The following is a 17774-nucleotide window of genomic DNA, read 5'->3' as shown; positions in this document are numbered from 1 at the left end:
ATTGCATTGTAAGCACCCAGAACAATGTCTGGCACACAGTAGGCATTCTATAAATGTTTACTGGATGAATGAACGGTGCTCACGCTTGGAAAGTTCCTCCAGAAGCCCATCCTATATCCCTATTACTATCATTAAAGTTTTCAGCTCTGGTCCTAGAAAAGAGAAGTCAGCTATCTGCCTGCATCAGTAATCATTTATTGAGCACCTAGTGTGTGCAAACCATTGTGATATGTGACTGTCTCTTCATAACTTAAGAGTCTTAGCTCATCCCAATACCTCTTACTATCTGTCCCCACTTCTCCCTCCAAGTCCAGTCTTCATTCAACTTTAGTGGCCCATTTCTTAAGAGTTACTCAAGATTTAATAAGAATGAGAAGTTTGCTTTCTGTGATTATAATTGTTTGTTCTAGTTCTTTTGTCGCCATTTAAGAGAAGTGAAAACCTCTCCATTTCTCTTTTTGTCTCTGTACCTCCAGCTCTCTGCATAGCATTTGTCCCCGCCTCTCTATCCCTCTCTGGTCTCTGTTTCTGTTTGTTTGCTTTCTTTCTTTCTTTCTTTCTTTCTTTCTTTCTTTCTTTCTTTCCTTCTTTCTTTCTTTCTTTCTTTCTTTCTGTTTGCTTTCTTTCTTTCTTTCTTTCTTTCTTTCTTTCTTTCTTTCTTTCTTTCTTTCTTTCTTTCTTTCTTTCTTTCTTTCTTTCTTTCTTTCTTTCTTTCTTTTTTTCCAGGCTAGAGTGCAGTGGCACGATCTCGGCTCACTGCAAGCTCTGCCTCCCGGGTTCACGCCATTCTGCTGCCTCAGCCTCCCGAGTAGCTGGGACCACAGGCGCCTGCCACTACGCCTGGCTAATTTTTTGTGTTTTTTAGTAGAGACGGGGTTTCACTGTGTTAGCCAGGATGGTCTTGATCTCCTGACCTCATGATCCACCCGCCTCGGCCTCCCAGAGTGCTGGGATTACAGGCGTGAGCCACCACGCCTGGCCTTCCTTCCTTTCTTTCTTTCTCTCTCTCTCTCTTTCTCTCTCTCTCTCTCTCTTTCTTTCTTTCTTTCCTTTCTTTTCTTTCTTTTCTTTTCTTTCTCTCTCTCTCTCTCTCTCCTTCTCTCCTTCTCTCCTTCTCTTTCTCTCTTTCTTTCTTTCTTTCTTTCTTTTTTGAGACAGAGTTTTGCCCTGTCGCCCAGGCTGGAGTGCAGTGGTGCGATCTTGGCTCACTGGAACCTCTGCCTCCCAGATTCAAGCGATTCTCCTGCCTCAGCCTCCCCAGTAGCTGGGACTACAGGCGCCTGCCACCACGCCCGACTAATTTTTTGTATTTTTAGTAGAGACGGGGTTTCACCATGTTGCCCAGGCTGGTTTTGAACCCCTGAGCTCAGGCAATCCGCCTGCCTCAGCCTCCCGAAGTGCTGGGATTACAGACGTCAGCCACTGCGCCTGGCCTCTGGTCTTCGTTTCTTTGCTGGAGGATTCGCTCTGTCTTGGGAGCCCCTCTCTAGGTCTGATTCCTTGGGTTGTGGGTTTGTCTCAGGCCCGATCTCTTTCACTGTCTCCCTGTCTTTCATTTCCTTTACAGCAAATAGGTAAACAAGTGGTTGAGAAATAGGAAAAAGGGAGGAAAAAAAGAAAAGCTATCGTGGGGTGTTTTCTCCCAGGTATCAGGGTCGCAGGTAGCTCCAACCTCAACTGGGAACAAGTCCCAACAGGTGCAACCCCTGTCCAGATGTTGCACAATGCAGGCGCGTGCCCAGAGCCCAATCCCAGATCGGTTCCCGGGCAGAGGTCCGGGTTGGGGATGTATCCAAACCAGAAATATCCTTTCAGGTCTCTCTCCCTGAGACAAACCCCGGCCGGGTCTGCTCCTCCCGGAGTCAGCTTGCAGGCGTATTGGGGGAAGCCAGCGAGGTTGTTTGCCGGGAAAGGACAGTTTGGGACCGCGGAGGGGAGTTCCCTGCGTCTGGGTCGTGGGGGGAGCTACAGGCCGGGCGGGGGGTGAGTAAGGCCCAGCGGACGCAGGAGGCTCAGTGGCGGCGGCGGCGGCGGCGATGGGGAGGAGGATAATTAGCAGGGAGGCTCTCGCCACAGCACGTCCCCACAAATGAGAGGCCCCGGGCCCCAGACACCACACAACAAAGCAGGAGGCAATTATTTGGCTCCAGTGGGAGGGGACAGCCCTTTGCCGGCCCACTGCAGCTGAGCACCCAGCCTCCGTTGAGGACGCGGAGGGTGGGGTGCAGAGACCCTCTCTCCAGCCCCCCGGCGGCAGGGGCAGGGCCCCGAGGGACTCCCGCTGGGTTACCCTTAGAGGAGGTCCCAGATGGGGAAGGCAGAGCCGTAGGAGGCCCCAGCCTGATTAGAGCCGGCCCTTAGCCAGCCCGGAGCCTCCCACAAGGCCTCCAGGAGACCTCCTGGGGACCCCACAGGGAAGCGAGAATGTCCTGGGACTGGGGCTGGAGAGGGCGGAAGGGTTTTTTTGGGTCCTGGAGAAGCCAGTGGCCAACATCTGAACCCCCTTTCTCCAGCTGTGGCCACACAACTGGCAACCGGGAGGCTCTCAGGCAGGTGGGGAAACCACAGAGGAGGGAGCAGGAGCCAGGGAGATTCCAGAGCTCCGGCCCAGGCCTGGAATTCACACAATTGCTATGCAAACCAAATGCAAATACATCTTCTTTTATCTCCCCTTCGAAAATCGTCAAATCAAGCATATTTGGTAGAAGGCCATGACTGATCAGCTGGAGGACCCCCAGCCTCTGCTTGCCTCCTTCTCCCTTTCCACCCACCCATCCCTACAGGAAAACTGAGTCGTACCATACCTTGGATTCACCTGGGACCCACCTACAAAGGACTTTCCCCTCTTCAGATGAAAGAGCCCAAAGTACAGATGGGGAAAAAAAGGCCTTAAGAGATTAAGGTACTTTCCCCTGCTCTAACAGCCCTCCTGGAACCTTCTGACAACAGCCCTAGGTTAACAGCATGCCAGCGGGGGAGGGGAAAGAGCACAGAACTGGGAGTCCTAAAATCTGATCTCTGGTCTTGGCTTTACCTCTAAGTTGCTGGGTGATCTCGTCACCATTCCCAGCTCTCACCACTCTCTGCCTCAGGCCAACAGAGGATGAACCCCAGCCATTGTCCTCCCCTTTTCTTTTTTCTTCTCTTCTCTTCTCTCTCTCCTTCTCTCCCTCCCTCCCCCTTCCTTCCTTCCTTCTCTCTTTCCTCCTCCTCCTCTTCTTCTTCCTCCTCCTCCTCCTTCTTCTTCCTCCTCCTCCCCTCCTCCTCCTTCTTCTTCTCCCTGCTCCTCCCCTCTTCTCCCTTCTCCCCTCTTCTTCCCTCCTCCTTTCTTCTTTCTTTCTCTTTCTTCTTCTTTCTCTTCTTCTTCTCCTTCCTCCCTCCTTCTTCCCTCCTCCTCCTTCTCCTCCTCCTCCTCCTTCTTTTTTGTTTTTTTGAGACAGTCTCACTCTGTCACCCAGGCTGGAGTGCAGTGGAGCAATCATAACTCACTGCAGCGCCAACCTCCCTGGCTCAAGTAATCCTCCCATCTCACCTTCCTGAGTAGCTAGGAGTACAGGTGTGCACCACCACACCCAGCTAATTTTTAAAAATTGTTTTCTGTGGAGGCTGGGTTTCATTTTATTGCCCAGGCTGGTCTCGAACTCCTGGGCTCAAGTGATCCTCCTGCCTTGGCCTCTCAAAGTGCTAGGATTATAGGTGTGAGCCACCACACTCAGCCCCATTTTCAAAATCTTCCTCAAAATTCACTTTAGGAGCCAGGCAGGGGGTACATGCCTGTAATTCCAGCTACTTGGGAGGCTGAGGTAGAAGGACTGCTTGAGCCCAGGAGTTTGAGTCTAGCCTGGACAACAGAGCAAGACCTCCTCTCTAAAAGAAGAAAAAACAGTTCCCTTCAGCAGACCTCACTGGGTTAGCCCTGCTGGCCTCTGGTTGCTGCTGATGTTGGGGTTCTCTCCACCTAGGATGGGCTCACTGGTCCTGTACATTTGCCCTTGCTGATATGGGCTGGGAGAGCTCCTAAGTAATTTGGAGAGTGTATGTGGGGTCCTCATTGTGCCCCCACCTGCACCCAGGATGGAGACAGAGACTATCTCTTATGTTAGACTGGGGGCTTTGCAAGAACACAGCCTGTGTCTTTTCCAGTATATTGTAGCTCTCTGAGGCCAGAGAGCCCCTGTTAGGATGGGACTGTGTCTCTATCATTAATACTTTCCCCTAAAGTTGAGGACTCTGCCCCCTCCACCTGCCCAAACCTGGGGTCAGCAGGAGCCATTCCATAGGGGAGAGGGGCCCAGACAGCTGCCTCTCCCAGGTCTTCACTGACTGCTTTCTCAGCTCCCCTGTCACCCCTTTTACTGGGCCCCTGCCACCACCAGGGGGGCAGCTTTGTCATTTCCCCTCTCCCACCAGGCTTCTTCTCTTCTCTGAAACTCTGGCCTGGCATCTACCTCCTCCTCCTCCTCTTCTCCCAGCTTCCCACCACCCTCATCCCTCTCCAGGGCCTCAGGGCAATTATTTGCCATCTGCCATGTGCGTACATTCCTGGGGCTGGCTCCCAGGCTCCCTGCTTCCCTGGGGGGTCTGAGAACCCTGTTCATCTGCCCTATACCATCAGAGCTGCCCTTGCCACCCTCGGAATGCCTGAGTCCTTTGTTCCCCAGTCCCCCCAAGGCCTCCTGGGGCTTGCAGTGCCAGGGCTATTAACATCCTAGGCTGCCCTCACCCCTCTGGAGCCAGAGAGGCTGTCAGAGCAAGCCTAGGGGGGGCCCTCTAGTGCGGGCATCTCCCCATGTGTCCCTCCTCCAGGTCTCCATCTTCACCTCAGGGAGACTCCCTGCCCTGAGACCCCGCCACTTCATATCCATTTGCATATACTTGTTGGTGCAGCCCAAGCAAATTAATGCAAATACAATCCAAACCAGAAGCAGCAACTGGATGGCCCTGAAGCCAGGAGAGGACTCAACGTCTGGAAGAACCTCTTTTTCCAGAGATGGACATTCAGGGAAACCGAGGCTGGAGAGAAGTGCATTCCTTGCTCATGCATTCCTGGCGGGGATGCCTGATTCTCTGAAAACTTTCCAGGGCCACTGACCTGAGTTGTGTAACAGCGCTCTCCTTTTGCCCTTAGACCTCCTTTAACTGTGGCTCTTCTTTCACACACTTTCGATCTTTTTCCTTCCCTCTGATCTTCAGGGTCCTGACATTCCTTGCCCTCAGCACAGGAGCCCTGCACCCCACCATCATTCCCTGAGGGTGAGTGAAGCAGGTGGTTCCTGTGGACTCTGAGGAGGAGCCTCCCCTGTCCCAGTGAGCTCCCCACTAACCTGCCCTGTTACCAGAAAATCCCTACCATTAGAGTGTTTCTGTGAGTACCATGTTCTGTTTAAAGACATGTGTCACTGTGGGTCTGGCTGACATATTCTGGAATTATCACCTTAGCAGAAAGCAGGGACTTGGGATCCTCTGGTAGATTTGGGATGGTTGAAGAAGAGAAGAAGACCTGGAGTGGAAAAAGGAATAGACACTGTCTAGAAATGCATTCAATCAACAGATGTTTATTGAACACTTACTATGTCCTGGGCCCCGAGCTGGGCATGGGGGTTGGGGTGAACAAGAGTGACTGGCTTCATGTAGGACAATAGGTGTTTCTCAAGCTTGAATTACACCAGCATCACCATGGATGATCATTAAAACCCAAGTGCCCAGCTGGGCGTGGTGGCTCACACCTGTAATCCCAGCACTTTGGGTGGCCAAGGCGGGCGGATCACCTGAGGTCAGGAGTTTGAGACCAGCCTGGTCAACATGGCAAAACCGCATCTCTACTAAAAATGCAAAAATTAGCCAGGCATGGTGGCACATGCCTGTAATCCTAACTACTCGGGAGGCTGAGGCAAGAGAATCGTCTGAACCTGGGAAGTTGAGGTTGCGGTGAGCCGAGATCGCACCATTGCACTCCAGCCTGGGCAACAAGAGTGAAATCCGTCTCAAAAAAGAAAAAAGGAAAAGAAAAGAAAACAAAAACCCATGTCCCCAAGCCTCTGTTGATCCAGTGAGTCTATGGGGCCCAGGAATCTGCACTGAAACAAGCATTTCCCCTTCCCTTTCCCAGTGATGTAGCTGTAGGTGGTCTTGTGACCACACTTTGAAAAGCCCTGGTGGCAGGTCCAGAGTTCTAAGAACAGCCTGGAGTTTCAGGGATTCATGGAGGTAGAAAGAGGGAGGGAGGGAGGGAGGGAGGGAGAGAGGGTGTTGTCAAGAAGAGTTAGCCAGGGTAGGAGGTGACAGGCAGGGTCTTCTCCTCATGGCCTGCCATGCCTTGAGAGGAGCTGGGGATCCACCAGGCTCTCTCTGCCTGCAGATCCCCCATGGCCCTTCACCATCACTCAGGGGCCTTCCTGGACCCTTCCCTGGGATCAGAGGGTCTTCCACACTGAGGCCTCCAAGCACCTGTTGATTTCCACCTTTCATTTCTCTCCGGGCCCCAGGGCACCTTCTCCTGAGTCTATAAAGGGTGGGCATTAATGGGAAAAGGTGGCAGAGACCCCAGACCACACTCCCCACTCTGTAGCCCTGACCCCTGGTCTCAGAGGGCTTCCTGGAGTCAGTGTCTAGGCTGAAGAGGGAGAGCCTGAGAGGATGAGATTTGAGGAAGCAGGAATAGAGGTTGAGAGGGAAGGCGAAAGGAGGGAGGCTGCCCCTCCTCCCCTCCAGCGCTCGGTGTTTGATGCCGGGGGTGCCGAGACATCTCCTCTCCCGGAAACTCAAGGCCAGACAGATAAACACAGATGGAGGGAGAGACTCGGCTGCTTTATTTATGGGCCCAGTGACAGGCCCTCTCCTGTCTCAGAGTCACTAATCTACCAGGCGGAAGAGACATCCCACTCCCTCGCCACCCTCTTCCCTCCCTCCTAAGACTGGGGCCCAGCCAGGCTCCAAGCCTCCCTTAGGTGGTCAGGCAGTGCCAGCTCCTCTGGGCTAGAGGAGAGTGTCCAGAGGCTCAATAGACACCCTCTCTCCCTCCCCCAAAAAAACAGGGTGTCCTTCCTCTTGAGAAGATGGACACTTCAAAGGCCTTGACTTGGGAAGTCCCTGAAGAGACACCCTGGGCTGCCCCAACTTGGGTCTATCCAGAGCAGGGTTGATTGATGGGGGACCCCATGATGTCCCTAAGGGGTCAGACCCAGAGCTGAAGGGTGCTGCCTCCTGACGTTTCCGTCAAATTTACTTTCTCTAACAGCAATTAACACTCAAATAAAGGGGTCTTTGGGGACCCATCTTAATTGCTCCATTTTCTCCACCTCCACCTTCTCCTTACCCATCCCCACTTTCACAGACCTGCTCCTGCCACCCTCCAATGAAGGGTTAAATTTCACTGTGGCTGCTGGAGGGGACACCAGGAATAGCCCCGCCTCCCATCAGCTGGGAAACATGGGGCTCTCTGACTTCCCTGATTGCTTCAGTTCCCTCTCCCTGCCCTGTGTCTGTCTGCCAGTGCCCCTTCATTCTGCCATCTTTACCCAGGTCTACCCCAAATCTCTGCATGAGGGCAGAAGTGACTCAGCCTTACAGAGAGAGTGGGTTCCTTGGGCCCCAGGGTCAGAGATCAAAGAGCACCAAAAGGGCAGGAAGCAGAGGGGGTCAGGGAGGGGGCAGATCCATACCTGTCGGTGGCTTTGAGGCCGGACACTCAGAGCCTTTAAAGCCCCAGAGATTCGGGGATTTGGCTCATGGGATCAGACTGCCCGGCTCGCTGACTCACAGTGGCCAGACCCAGACTGGGACCTGCTCAACTCGCCCCTCTCTTTTTCATTTAAGCGACTTTGGGTCATCCATGGGCCAGGAAGCCAGGGAGGAACTTAACGAAAGCAACATGTTTCCCCCTCCCATGGCCCCACCCCATTATTGGCACCTTGTCTGAGCACACACACCCGAGCCTGGGGAAAAGGGGGTGATCTGCAATCCTGGCTCAGATTTGCAGTGAAGTCCTAGGTGGTTTCTTCCCCCTGTGAACGGGCAATAGTTTGGGGGTAAATGGCATTTACTGGCCTCTCCCCCAACCCCCTGCCAAATCAATTTCAGATTCTCCTCTAGAAAGCTTTTCCCCAATAACTCCACTCAGCCCCTTTCCTGTATCTTCTTCCCATTCTCCCAGCACTACCTCAATAATTCCATTCAGTTGCTGTCTGCCCTTGTTTCTGGTCTCTGTTGATGAATCAGGGATGTATTCTGTCTTCCCACTCAGGCTGAGACATCTCTGTGGTCAAGAACTACGCCTCCCCTATCTGACCACCACTGCCTGATGGGGTCTCCTCTAGATCTGCTCCCTGCACTGAGCACAGGAAGCTGACTGCTGGCAGGGGAGGAGGCAGCAGAGGGGAGGCACCTCCACCTGTCCACTCGGGAAAGATTTTCACAAGTAGGCAGATCACCCAAAGGAAGTCAGGGAGACATGGAAGCATAAGGGAAAGAATTCCCAGTGGAGGTGACTTTTTTATTTCAATGTGTTTTTTGTTGTTGTTGTTTATTTGTTTGTTTTTTGTTTTTTTTGAGACAGGGTCTCGCTCTGTCACCCAGGCTGGAGTGCAGTGGTGTGATCCCAGCTCACTGTAGCCTCAACCTCCCAGGCTCAAACAATCCTCCCATCTCAGCCATCCAAGTAGCTGGTACTATAAGTGCACACCACCACACCCAGCTAATTAAAAAATAAATAAAAATGTAGATATGGGGTCATCCTATGTTGCCCAGGCTGGTCTTGAACTCCTGAGTTCAAGTGATCCTCCCACCTCAGCCTCCTAAAGTGCCAGGATTACAGGCATGAGCCACTGCACCCAGCTTATTTTTTGTTTAATTGGCCAATTACAATTGTATATTTAGCAGTGAACATGATTTTATTTTATTTATTTATTTATTGAGTTGGGGTCTCACTCTGTCGCTCAGGCTGGAGTGCAGTGGCGTGACCATAGCTCAATGCATCCTCAAACTCCTGGGCTCAAGCGATCCTCCAGCCTCAGTCTTCTGAGTAGCTGGGACTACAGGCACGTGCCACCACACCAGCTAATTTTTAATTTTTTTTTTTTTTAGAGACAGGTTCTTGGTATGTTGCCCAGGCTGGGACATGACTTATTAAGTTGATGCTGAGAAAAAGAGGAGTGAGTTATTCTCCCCCACACTCAGGATTTTCCAGAGAGCTTCAGAATCCCTCCTCCTGCCCCACCTCCCCATTCCCACTTGCTCTTTCCTTGGACACCCAAGACAGAAGGCTGTAGGGGTCTGCCTCATCTCTCATAAAGTCGTGTTGCACTTCCCCTCCTCCCACTTGCCCACCCTGCCCACCTGAGGGCCCTGGCCCCATGCCAGGTGTCACCTGCTCAGCCTCACTCAGGGTCCTTATTCAGGACAGAACCAACTCGGGAGACAATGTCTCCTCTTCCTCACAGTAGCTGTCAACCTCTAGATCCCCTTCTGTGCCCTGCATCCATGCATGCATGAACACACTCTGAACCCAGGGGTGTATGTCTGCCCATGACAGGGAAGGTGCAGCCGGGCACGTTGGCTCACGTCTGTAATCCCAGCACTTTGGGAGGCCCAGGCGGACGGATCACATGAGGTCAGGAGTTCGAGACCAGCCTGGCCAACATGGTGAAACCCATCTCTAGTAAAAATACAAAAAATTAGCCAATGTAGTGGCGTGCGCCTGTAATCCCAGCTACTCAGGAGGCTGAGGCAAGAGAATTGCTTGAACCCACGAGGTGAAGGTTGCAGCGAGCTGAGATCATGCCACTGCACTCCAGCCTGGGTGACTGAGTGAAACTCCGCCTCAGAAAAAGAAAAAAAAAAAAAAAAAAAAGACAAGGAAGGTGGATGTTTGCTCAGCCTGGGTGTGCTTTTCACCTCTCTCCGTCTCCTCCCCTTCTTCAGGTGATTATGGAATCCCTGATCTTAGAGAGGTCACTGCATCCCTCTCCCGACCTCTGCCCCAACCCCCCAGCATGCTGACGAACATCTCTTTTAGGTTTGAGACGACCACCACCTTGGAAAAGGAACCACCACACCCCTCCCAGGTCTTCTGAAGCAACGAAATGTACTCTCCCTTGTTTGCTCTGCCCTGCCTTGGCAGTTGGGTCCTAACTTGAAATCCGTCTTCGTTGCCACCCTGTCTGCTGAAGATCTCTGAGGTTGCCCACGCTGACCACGGATCTCCTCGCCACCTCCTGGAGATAATGGACTTGACTTGTCCACCAGGGTCTCAGCCCAAGACCCGCAAAGGGCTGCTAGACTGGCTGGCTTCTGTGATTCTCATTTTGAAGGCTACCTTTCTAAGCTCAGGCTGCTGGATCTCCCCATCCTGATTTCTGATAAGCAGAAAGCTAGAAGGGGCTCTCCTGAAGGCAATGAAAGCTCTCATTTACTGAGCCCTTACCACGAGCCAGGCACATGCTTTTTAAAAATTTAATCTTCATGGCCGGGAGTGGTGGCTCACGCCTGTAATCCCAGCACTTTGGAAGGCTGAGGCAGGCAAATCACGAGGTCAGGAGATCGAGACCATCCTGGCTAACACGGTGAAACCCCCATCTCTACTAAAAATACAAAAAATTAGCCAGGCGTGGTGGCGGGCGCCTGTAGTCCCAGCTACTCTGGAGGCTGAGGCAGGAGAATGGTGTGAACCTAGGAGGTGGAGCTTGCGGTGAGCCAAGATCGCGCCACTGCACTCCAGCCTGGGCAACAAAGCGTGACTCCATCTCAAAAAAAAAAAAAAAATTAATCTTCATTACAACTCCTTTCTACACAAGAGGAAACAGAGGCACCGACAGACCACGGTAACACCTCCCAATCAGAATGCAGCCTCCTCTGAGTCACCCACACAGTCAAGGTTCTATGGACAGCAGGAGTGGCCCTCTGTGGACAAAGCTCTGCCCTGGGCAACTGAGAGAAGGGGCAGGGGACAAGAGAGGGAAGCGAGAGAAGGCAGTTTCTCCAGGAGCTTTCAGTCTGAGGGAGGAGACAAGACCTCTGTCCTCTGGGAGTTGCTAGTCTGAGAGAGGAGTCAGATTGCACTTGAAAAATCAGTAGTTCCCTGATCCCTAATGCCACCATCCAGGTGGTACCAGAGGTCTTCACGACTGCATGAGCCTAGCTCCTCACCCACCGTGTCCTAGGAAAAAACACAACTAAGATTCCTCTTCCCTGAGTCGCCGGAGCAAAGGACAGGAGAAAACCCCTCTATGAGGTTGAAGGATTCTTGTTAGATGCAATAGATGCAAAGGCCTATTGACTTGCAGGGTTAAGAGCCTCACTTGGAGGAAAGTTCTTGTGGATGGTATTTGAACTTTCCCATCTAGAAGCAGGGGAATGGCTGGGATGATCTCTAAAGGCATCTTGGAATTCCATCCTATCCTATTTCCTCTCCTTCATCCTAGCCAAGCTCTGAGGATTATGACAGCGTGGGCAATAAAAAGTGCCTAATTGGTTGTTGTCCAGCCGAGGCTGCTCCCCATTTCCCTTGGCGGGGGTGGGAAACCGGCTGAGTCAGTTTCACTTTTGCTATTGCCCAGTTTCCCCATGGTTGCTGGGCACTAGCGGAAGCAGGGCACCCCGTGGGAATCAGGAGCTAGTCCCTGATGCTGCCTCTGAGGTGAGCATCCCCCAAAAGGCAGAGGACCCCTAGAAAGCACCAGAACATTAGGCTACATCTGCCCCTTCCCTGTGGAAAGAGGACAACTGGCAGGCTTCTCTCCAAATGCCCAGGGCCAACCCCACTGGCCTCTGAAGGAGTTGGGAGGCACAGAGGACACCCTTTCCCCGGGCCTTGGTGGCGAAGCCTCTTCTGCAGCAGAGGGCAGAGGTGGAGACATGGGCTCCAGAGCCAGACGCCTGGCTAGAATCCTGACTGTGTGAAGCCAGTGGTGTGATCTTGAGCAAGTTACTTAAGCTCAGTTTTCTCCTCTGCAAAATGGGGCTGATCATAGGACTTATCTCATAGGGAAAATGGGCTTGAATGAGTCAATGTAAGTAAAGAGCTTGGAGCAATGCCTGGCATGCAGTAGGCGCTCAATAAATGGTAGCCACGAGCACTAGCTCAGCCTGGCAGTGGGCATGGGGAGATGGGATGCAAGTCAGAATCTGGACATGGCAGGGATGGGGGTGGGTGAGTGAGATGACTTCTGAACCGAGATCCTGGGCTTCCCAATGTCTGCTCATCTGGCAGTGAGATCCCAGTAAGCCAGGAGGGTCAGTGAGAGTTTGGCCTGGGTTCTCTCCTGAGCAGCTGCATCCCACTCAAGCCCTTCCACCATAGAGCCCTCCCTCCCACCACCCACCTTGCCTCTCCCCACCCTCAGCATGAAGGCCGCTCTCTCCTTCCCATGTATTTCCAGGAAGGGTGGAGCCAGGCACAGACTCCTCACCTTCCTGGCAAACCTGCTGGCGTCCCCCCACCCAGGTCACAACCTCTTCCCTAGGAACCTGCGAACAAACTGTTCTTTCTGCTGGAGACACCCTGCTCCCTTTGCAGCTCTCTCCTCTTCCTCCTTCCCAAGCCAGTCTGGTGCTCCTCTTCTCTAGTGGGACGTTCCCAGGCACAGTATTGTCCCTGCCCTGAGTCCTACCCAGGTCCGGAAATCTGGCCCCCTTCTCAATGCCCAGGTCCTGGACGAGTGCCCAGTCTCCCCCATCGGACTAAGAAGTTAAGCACTATGTTTTACCCCAGAATCCACTGGACCGTGCAGTCCATCCATGACCTTCCAGGCCTCAGCTACTGTTACCCCTTTCCCTTTCCTTGGGTTTCCCATTTTGATCCAGGAAAGCAGCATAGTCACTGGGCTGCCTGCCACCTCCAATGCACCTGGGGGCTTGGCAGACAGACAGCCACCTGTCTCGAGAGGCTCAGGTGGATACTAACAGGCAGTGGAGGCCAAGAGACCCCCAGAAGCCCCTCCAGCATTGAAGCTGGAAACAGACCATTCAGTTACAGAGTCCAATCCCACCCAAGCAGTGACTGATGCTGGAGGAGGTCCCAGGAAGACCCCCCATTTAGTTGCTGCCCTTCTCGGAAACCTTCTGCCTCTGCCTTGCCACTTCACTGCGGTCTCTTGAGGGGAGAGACGCTTATGGGTGGGAGTTGGAGTGGGAAGAACTCTGCTTGGCTCCTGGGGGGCAGCAGAGATTTATGGGACTGGATTTTTACAGGCTAGGGAGAGGCCCCAGGCAGGAGCTATGGAGCCCAACAGAGGAGCAAAGGCATAAAACCTCAGGACATGAAAGTCCCAGCGGCAGGCGCCCCCAGGCCTGTGGGTGGTAAGAGATTTACAGCTCTTGCACAAGGCCTGCAGGGGCCTGGGGAGCTGCAAGGACACTTCAGAGCCAGAGTAACTCCCCGCCAAGGCCTTCACCTTTCTCCTCTAGGAAAAAAAAAAAAAATTACCAATAGAACAGGTTGGAGCTGCCAAGAAGATGGTTATCGCCGCTGGGACCCCGCCCCACCTGGAGACGAGGTGGCTCCCAACTTCCTCCCCCTCCCTGAACTCTCCTCTCTGCCCCCAGGTCAGGGAGAGGTGCCTGGGGCAAGGCGAGGGGAGAGCGGAGGTGGGGCAACTTCCAGAAGGGGTCTACCCCTGGAGAAAGTGGGGCTCGGGCTGTCACTGTTCCTCTACCCACACAAAGAATGCACAGCAGTGGCCAGAACCCCTGACAAGCCTGGGGGCCTGGGAGGGAGCAGTGAGTGGGTTCTGCCAGCTCCAATATTTAGGGGATGCTTTCACAATGAGCATGTGGGTAGGAGTCTTACCTGACAGGGGGCAAGGATGGGAAAATAAAGACACGGAAACATAGAATGTCCCTGTGCTTAGCGGCCATCTCTCATTTCAGCCAATGAGCCAAAAAGCTGAGACGGGAATTTCTCAAATGGAAGGTGCCCAGCCCCAGCCCCGTGCCCTCTGTCCTTGCTCCACCAAACCCAGCTGCCAGTTTTCTCTTGGGCCAGACCCCGGCTCCTTCCCTACCCACTGAAACAAAGGGCAGTAGCCCTGTGCCTACTGGGGACAGCTCAGCTGGTTGAAGCGTGTTTTTGCCTCTTCTGTACCCTGTGCCCCATCACCTTGGTTCCCCACCTGCATGGAGAAGCCCAGACCCTCAGCTGGGTGGGGGTGGGGTGCATTGCTAACCACTTAAAAGGGCCAGGCAAGCATCCTGGGAACAGGTGAGGAGCCAGAGCCTTTGAACTGGGAGGGGCAGGTGCTGCTGCTGAAAGATGGAAATCCTGGGCCAGGGCTTGCAGCACCATGGGAGAGGGGTGGGCAGGAAGCCCCATAAAAAGCTGGACCTTCCCCTTCCCACCCCTCAGTCCAGTCCCTCAAGACCAGAGCTGGCGCTGAGACAGCCAACTGAGTAATGTCTCAGGAGCTCAGCCAGGGGGCACAGACTTGCGCCTTACCAGGCCCCACCCTGAGTGCTCGGTCCCCACACCCCAGGGACAGGCCCAGGGAATAGTGGAGAGAGAGAACTGAGGCACTGCTGCCCAAGAGGCAAGAGGTTGAGTGGGGAGAGCCTCGGTGGGGCGGGGGTGCGGGGGAAGCAGCTGTATCATCCTTTTCCCTGCTGATTGGCAGGCTGGGAATGGAAAGAAGACACAGGTCAGTGCCCCAGAAAGGAAGGGGAGGAAGTTAATGAGGAAAGATGGCTTTGCTCCCCTGGCCCCCGCCCCCTCTGCCACCAGCTTCTGACTCCAGGCTCCAGGAGTGGGCCGGGCTGGTCAGGACCTGCCTCCAGCCTGCCTTCCTACCCAGCAGGTCGGGAAAATTACTCTCCCGGTACTGCTTTTTATTTTTTGAAGCCAGATCAAAGGTAGGACCCAGCTGGGAGCCATAGTAAAATCTCAGCAATGTGGAGCCTTGGAGTTTCAGAGGTGAAACCAGGAGCTGGGGGAGGGACCATCTCAGGCCCAGGCTGCAGGGGTCAGAGGCCAGAGGGGGAGTGGAGACCAAGATTCAGGAGTGGAGCTGGTGGGTGGGGCACCGCGAGAAGAACCAGCAACTTGAAAAATGCAGGCAAGTCTGTGGTAACCTTGGTGTGCAAGGCAGCTCTCACAATGCAGGGACCCACCCACGTGGAACCCCCCCACACCCCAGCATCCAAGTCATTCAGAAACTTCTCTCCAGGCCTGTATTCATATTGCCCCCATTGCCTCACTGCCCCCATTGGTCACCTGCTCCAGTGCATCACTTTATTTATTTATTTTTGAGATGGAGTCTCGCTCTGTCACCCAGGCTGGAGTGCAATGGTGCGATCTCGGCTCATTGTAACGTCCGCGTCCTGGGTTCAAGCGATTCTCTTGCTTCAGCCTCCAGAGTAGCTGAGACTACAGGCGTGTACCACGACGCCTAGCTAATTTTTTGTATTATTATTATTATTATTACTATTTGAGATGGAGTCTCACTCTGTCGCCCAGGCTGGAGTGCAGTGGTGCGATCTCGGCTCACCGCAACCTCTGCCTCCCAGGTTCAAGTGATTCTCCTGCCTCAGCCTCCTGAGTAGCTGGGATTACAGGCACCAGGATCACCATGGGATCACCTGGGATCACCATGCCCAGCTAATTTTTGTATATTTAGTAGAGACAGGGTTTCACCATGTTGGTCAGGCTGGTCTTGAACTCCTGACCTTGTGAACCGCCCACCTCGGCCTCCCAAAATGCTGGGATTACAGGTGTGAACCACCGTGCCCAGCCCAATTTTTTGTATTTTAAGTAGAGACAGGGTTTCATCGTGTTAGTCAGGATGGTCTTGATCTCCAGACCTCGTGATCCACCTGCCTCGGCCTCCCAAAGTGCTGGAATTATAGGCATGAGCCACCACACCCAGCCTTATTTTATTTTATTTTCCGACGGAGTTTCAATCTTGTCGCCCAGGCTGGAGTTCAGTGGTGCGGTGTTGGCTCACTGCAACCTCCATCTCCCAGGTTCAAGCGATTCTCCTGCCTCAGCCTCCCAAGTAGCTGGGATTACAGGCGCCTGCCACTATGCCCAGCTAATTTTTGTAATTTTAGTACAGATGGGGTTTCACCATGTTAGCCAGGCTGGTCTCGAATTCCTGACCTCAGGTGATCTGCCATTCTCAGCCTCCCAAAGTGCTGGGATTACAAGCGTGAACCACCACTCCTGGACTGTTTTTAAATTTTATTATTATAGTTTTTGAGACAGGGTCTCATTCTGTCACCCAGGCTAGAGTGGAGTGAAGCCTTCAGTGCTTGCTGTGACCTCGACCTCCTGAGCTCAAGTGATCCTCCCACCTCACCTCCCAAGTAGCTGGAATGACAGACTTGTGCCACCACATCCAGTATTTTTTTTTTTTTTCAGGAGTCTTGCTACTCTGTCACCCAGGCTAAAGTGCAGTGGTGCCATCTCAGCTCACTGCAACCTTTGCCTCCCAGGTTCAAGCGATTATCCTGGCTCAGCCTCCTGAGTAGCTGAGATTACAGGCGCATGACACTATGCCTGGCAAATTTTTGTATTTTTAGTAGAGACAGAGTTTCATCAGGTTGATCAGGCTGGTCTCGAACTCCTGACCTCGTGATCCGCCCGCCTTGACCTCCCAAAGTGCTGGGATTGTAGTTGTGAGCCATCGCGCCCGACCCACTCAGATAATTTTTACTTTTTTTTTTTTTTGTAGAAATGGGGGGGTCTGGCTACGTTGTCTAGGCTGCATAACCTTATATAACAAGGAAGTTCTTAGATTAGGTAACTTTACTCCCTCCTGCTTCAAACACAGCACATTCCCACTTTACATGTCCGAGTTCAGATTAGCAAAAAGCACCTTTGGCAGGGCATGGTGACTCACGCCTGTAATCCCACCACTTTGGGAGGCCGAGGTGGGTGGATCACCTGAACTCAGGAGTTCGAGACCAGCCTAGCCAACATGGTGAAACCCCATCTCTACTAAAAATACAAAGATTAGCTGGGCTTGGTGGCAGGCGCCTGTAATCCCAGCTACTCAGGAGGCTGAGACAGGAGAATCGCTCAAATCCAGGAGGCGGAGTTTGCAGTGAACTGAAATTGCGCCACTGCACTACAGCCTGGGTGACAGAGTGAGACTCCATCTCCAAAAAAAAAAAAAAAGAAAAAAAGAAAAAAATGAAAAAAATGAAAAAAGCACCTTCTTGGGGCTGGGTGCCGGGGCTCACGCCTATAATCCCAGCACTTTGGGAGGCCGAGATAGGTGGATCACCTGAGATCGGGAATTTGAGACCAGCCTGACCAATAAGGAGAAACCCTGTCTGTACTAAAAATACGAAAAATTAGCCTGGCGTGGTGGCTGGTGGCAGGCGCCTGTAATCCCAGCTACTCGGGAGGCTGAGGTAGGAGAATTGCTTGAACCTGGGAGGCAGAGGTTGCAGTAAGCTGAGATGCTGCCACTGCACTCCAGACTGGGTGACAGAGCAAGACTCCATCTCAAAAAAAAAGAAAAGAAAAGAAAACAATTTTCTTTATTTATAGTAGAGATTTAGTAGTATTTTTAGTAGTGACGGGGTTTTATCATGTTGGCCAGGCTGGTCTAAACTCCTGACCTCAGGTGACCCGCCCACCTTGGCCTCCCAAAGTGCTGGGATTACAGGTATGAGCCACCAGCTTTTTTGTTTTGAGACAGGATCTCGCTCTGTCTCCCAGGCTTGGGTGCAGTGGTTCAATCTCAGCTCACTGCAACTTCCTCCCACCAGGCTCAAGTGATCCTCCCACCTCAGCCTCCTGAGTAACTGGGAACACAGGCATGCACCACCATGCCCAGCTA

The sequence above is a fragment of the Macaca nemestrina genome, chromosome 17 (assembly GCF_043159975.1).
Source record: "Macaca nemestrina isolate mMacNem1 chromosome 17, mMacNem.hap1, whole genome shotgun sequence".
NCBI lineage: Eukaryota > Metazoa > Chordata > Mammalia > Primates > Cercopithecidae > Macaca > Macaca nemestrina.
Note: the sequence above shows the minus strand (reverse complement) of the source record.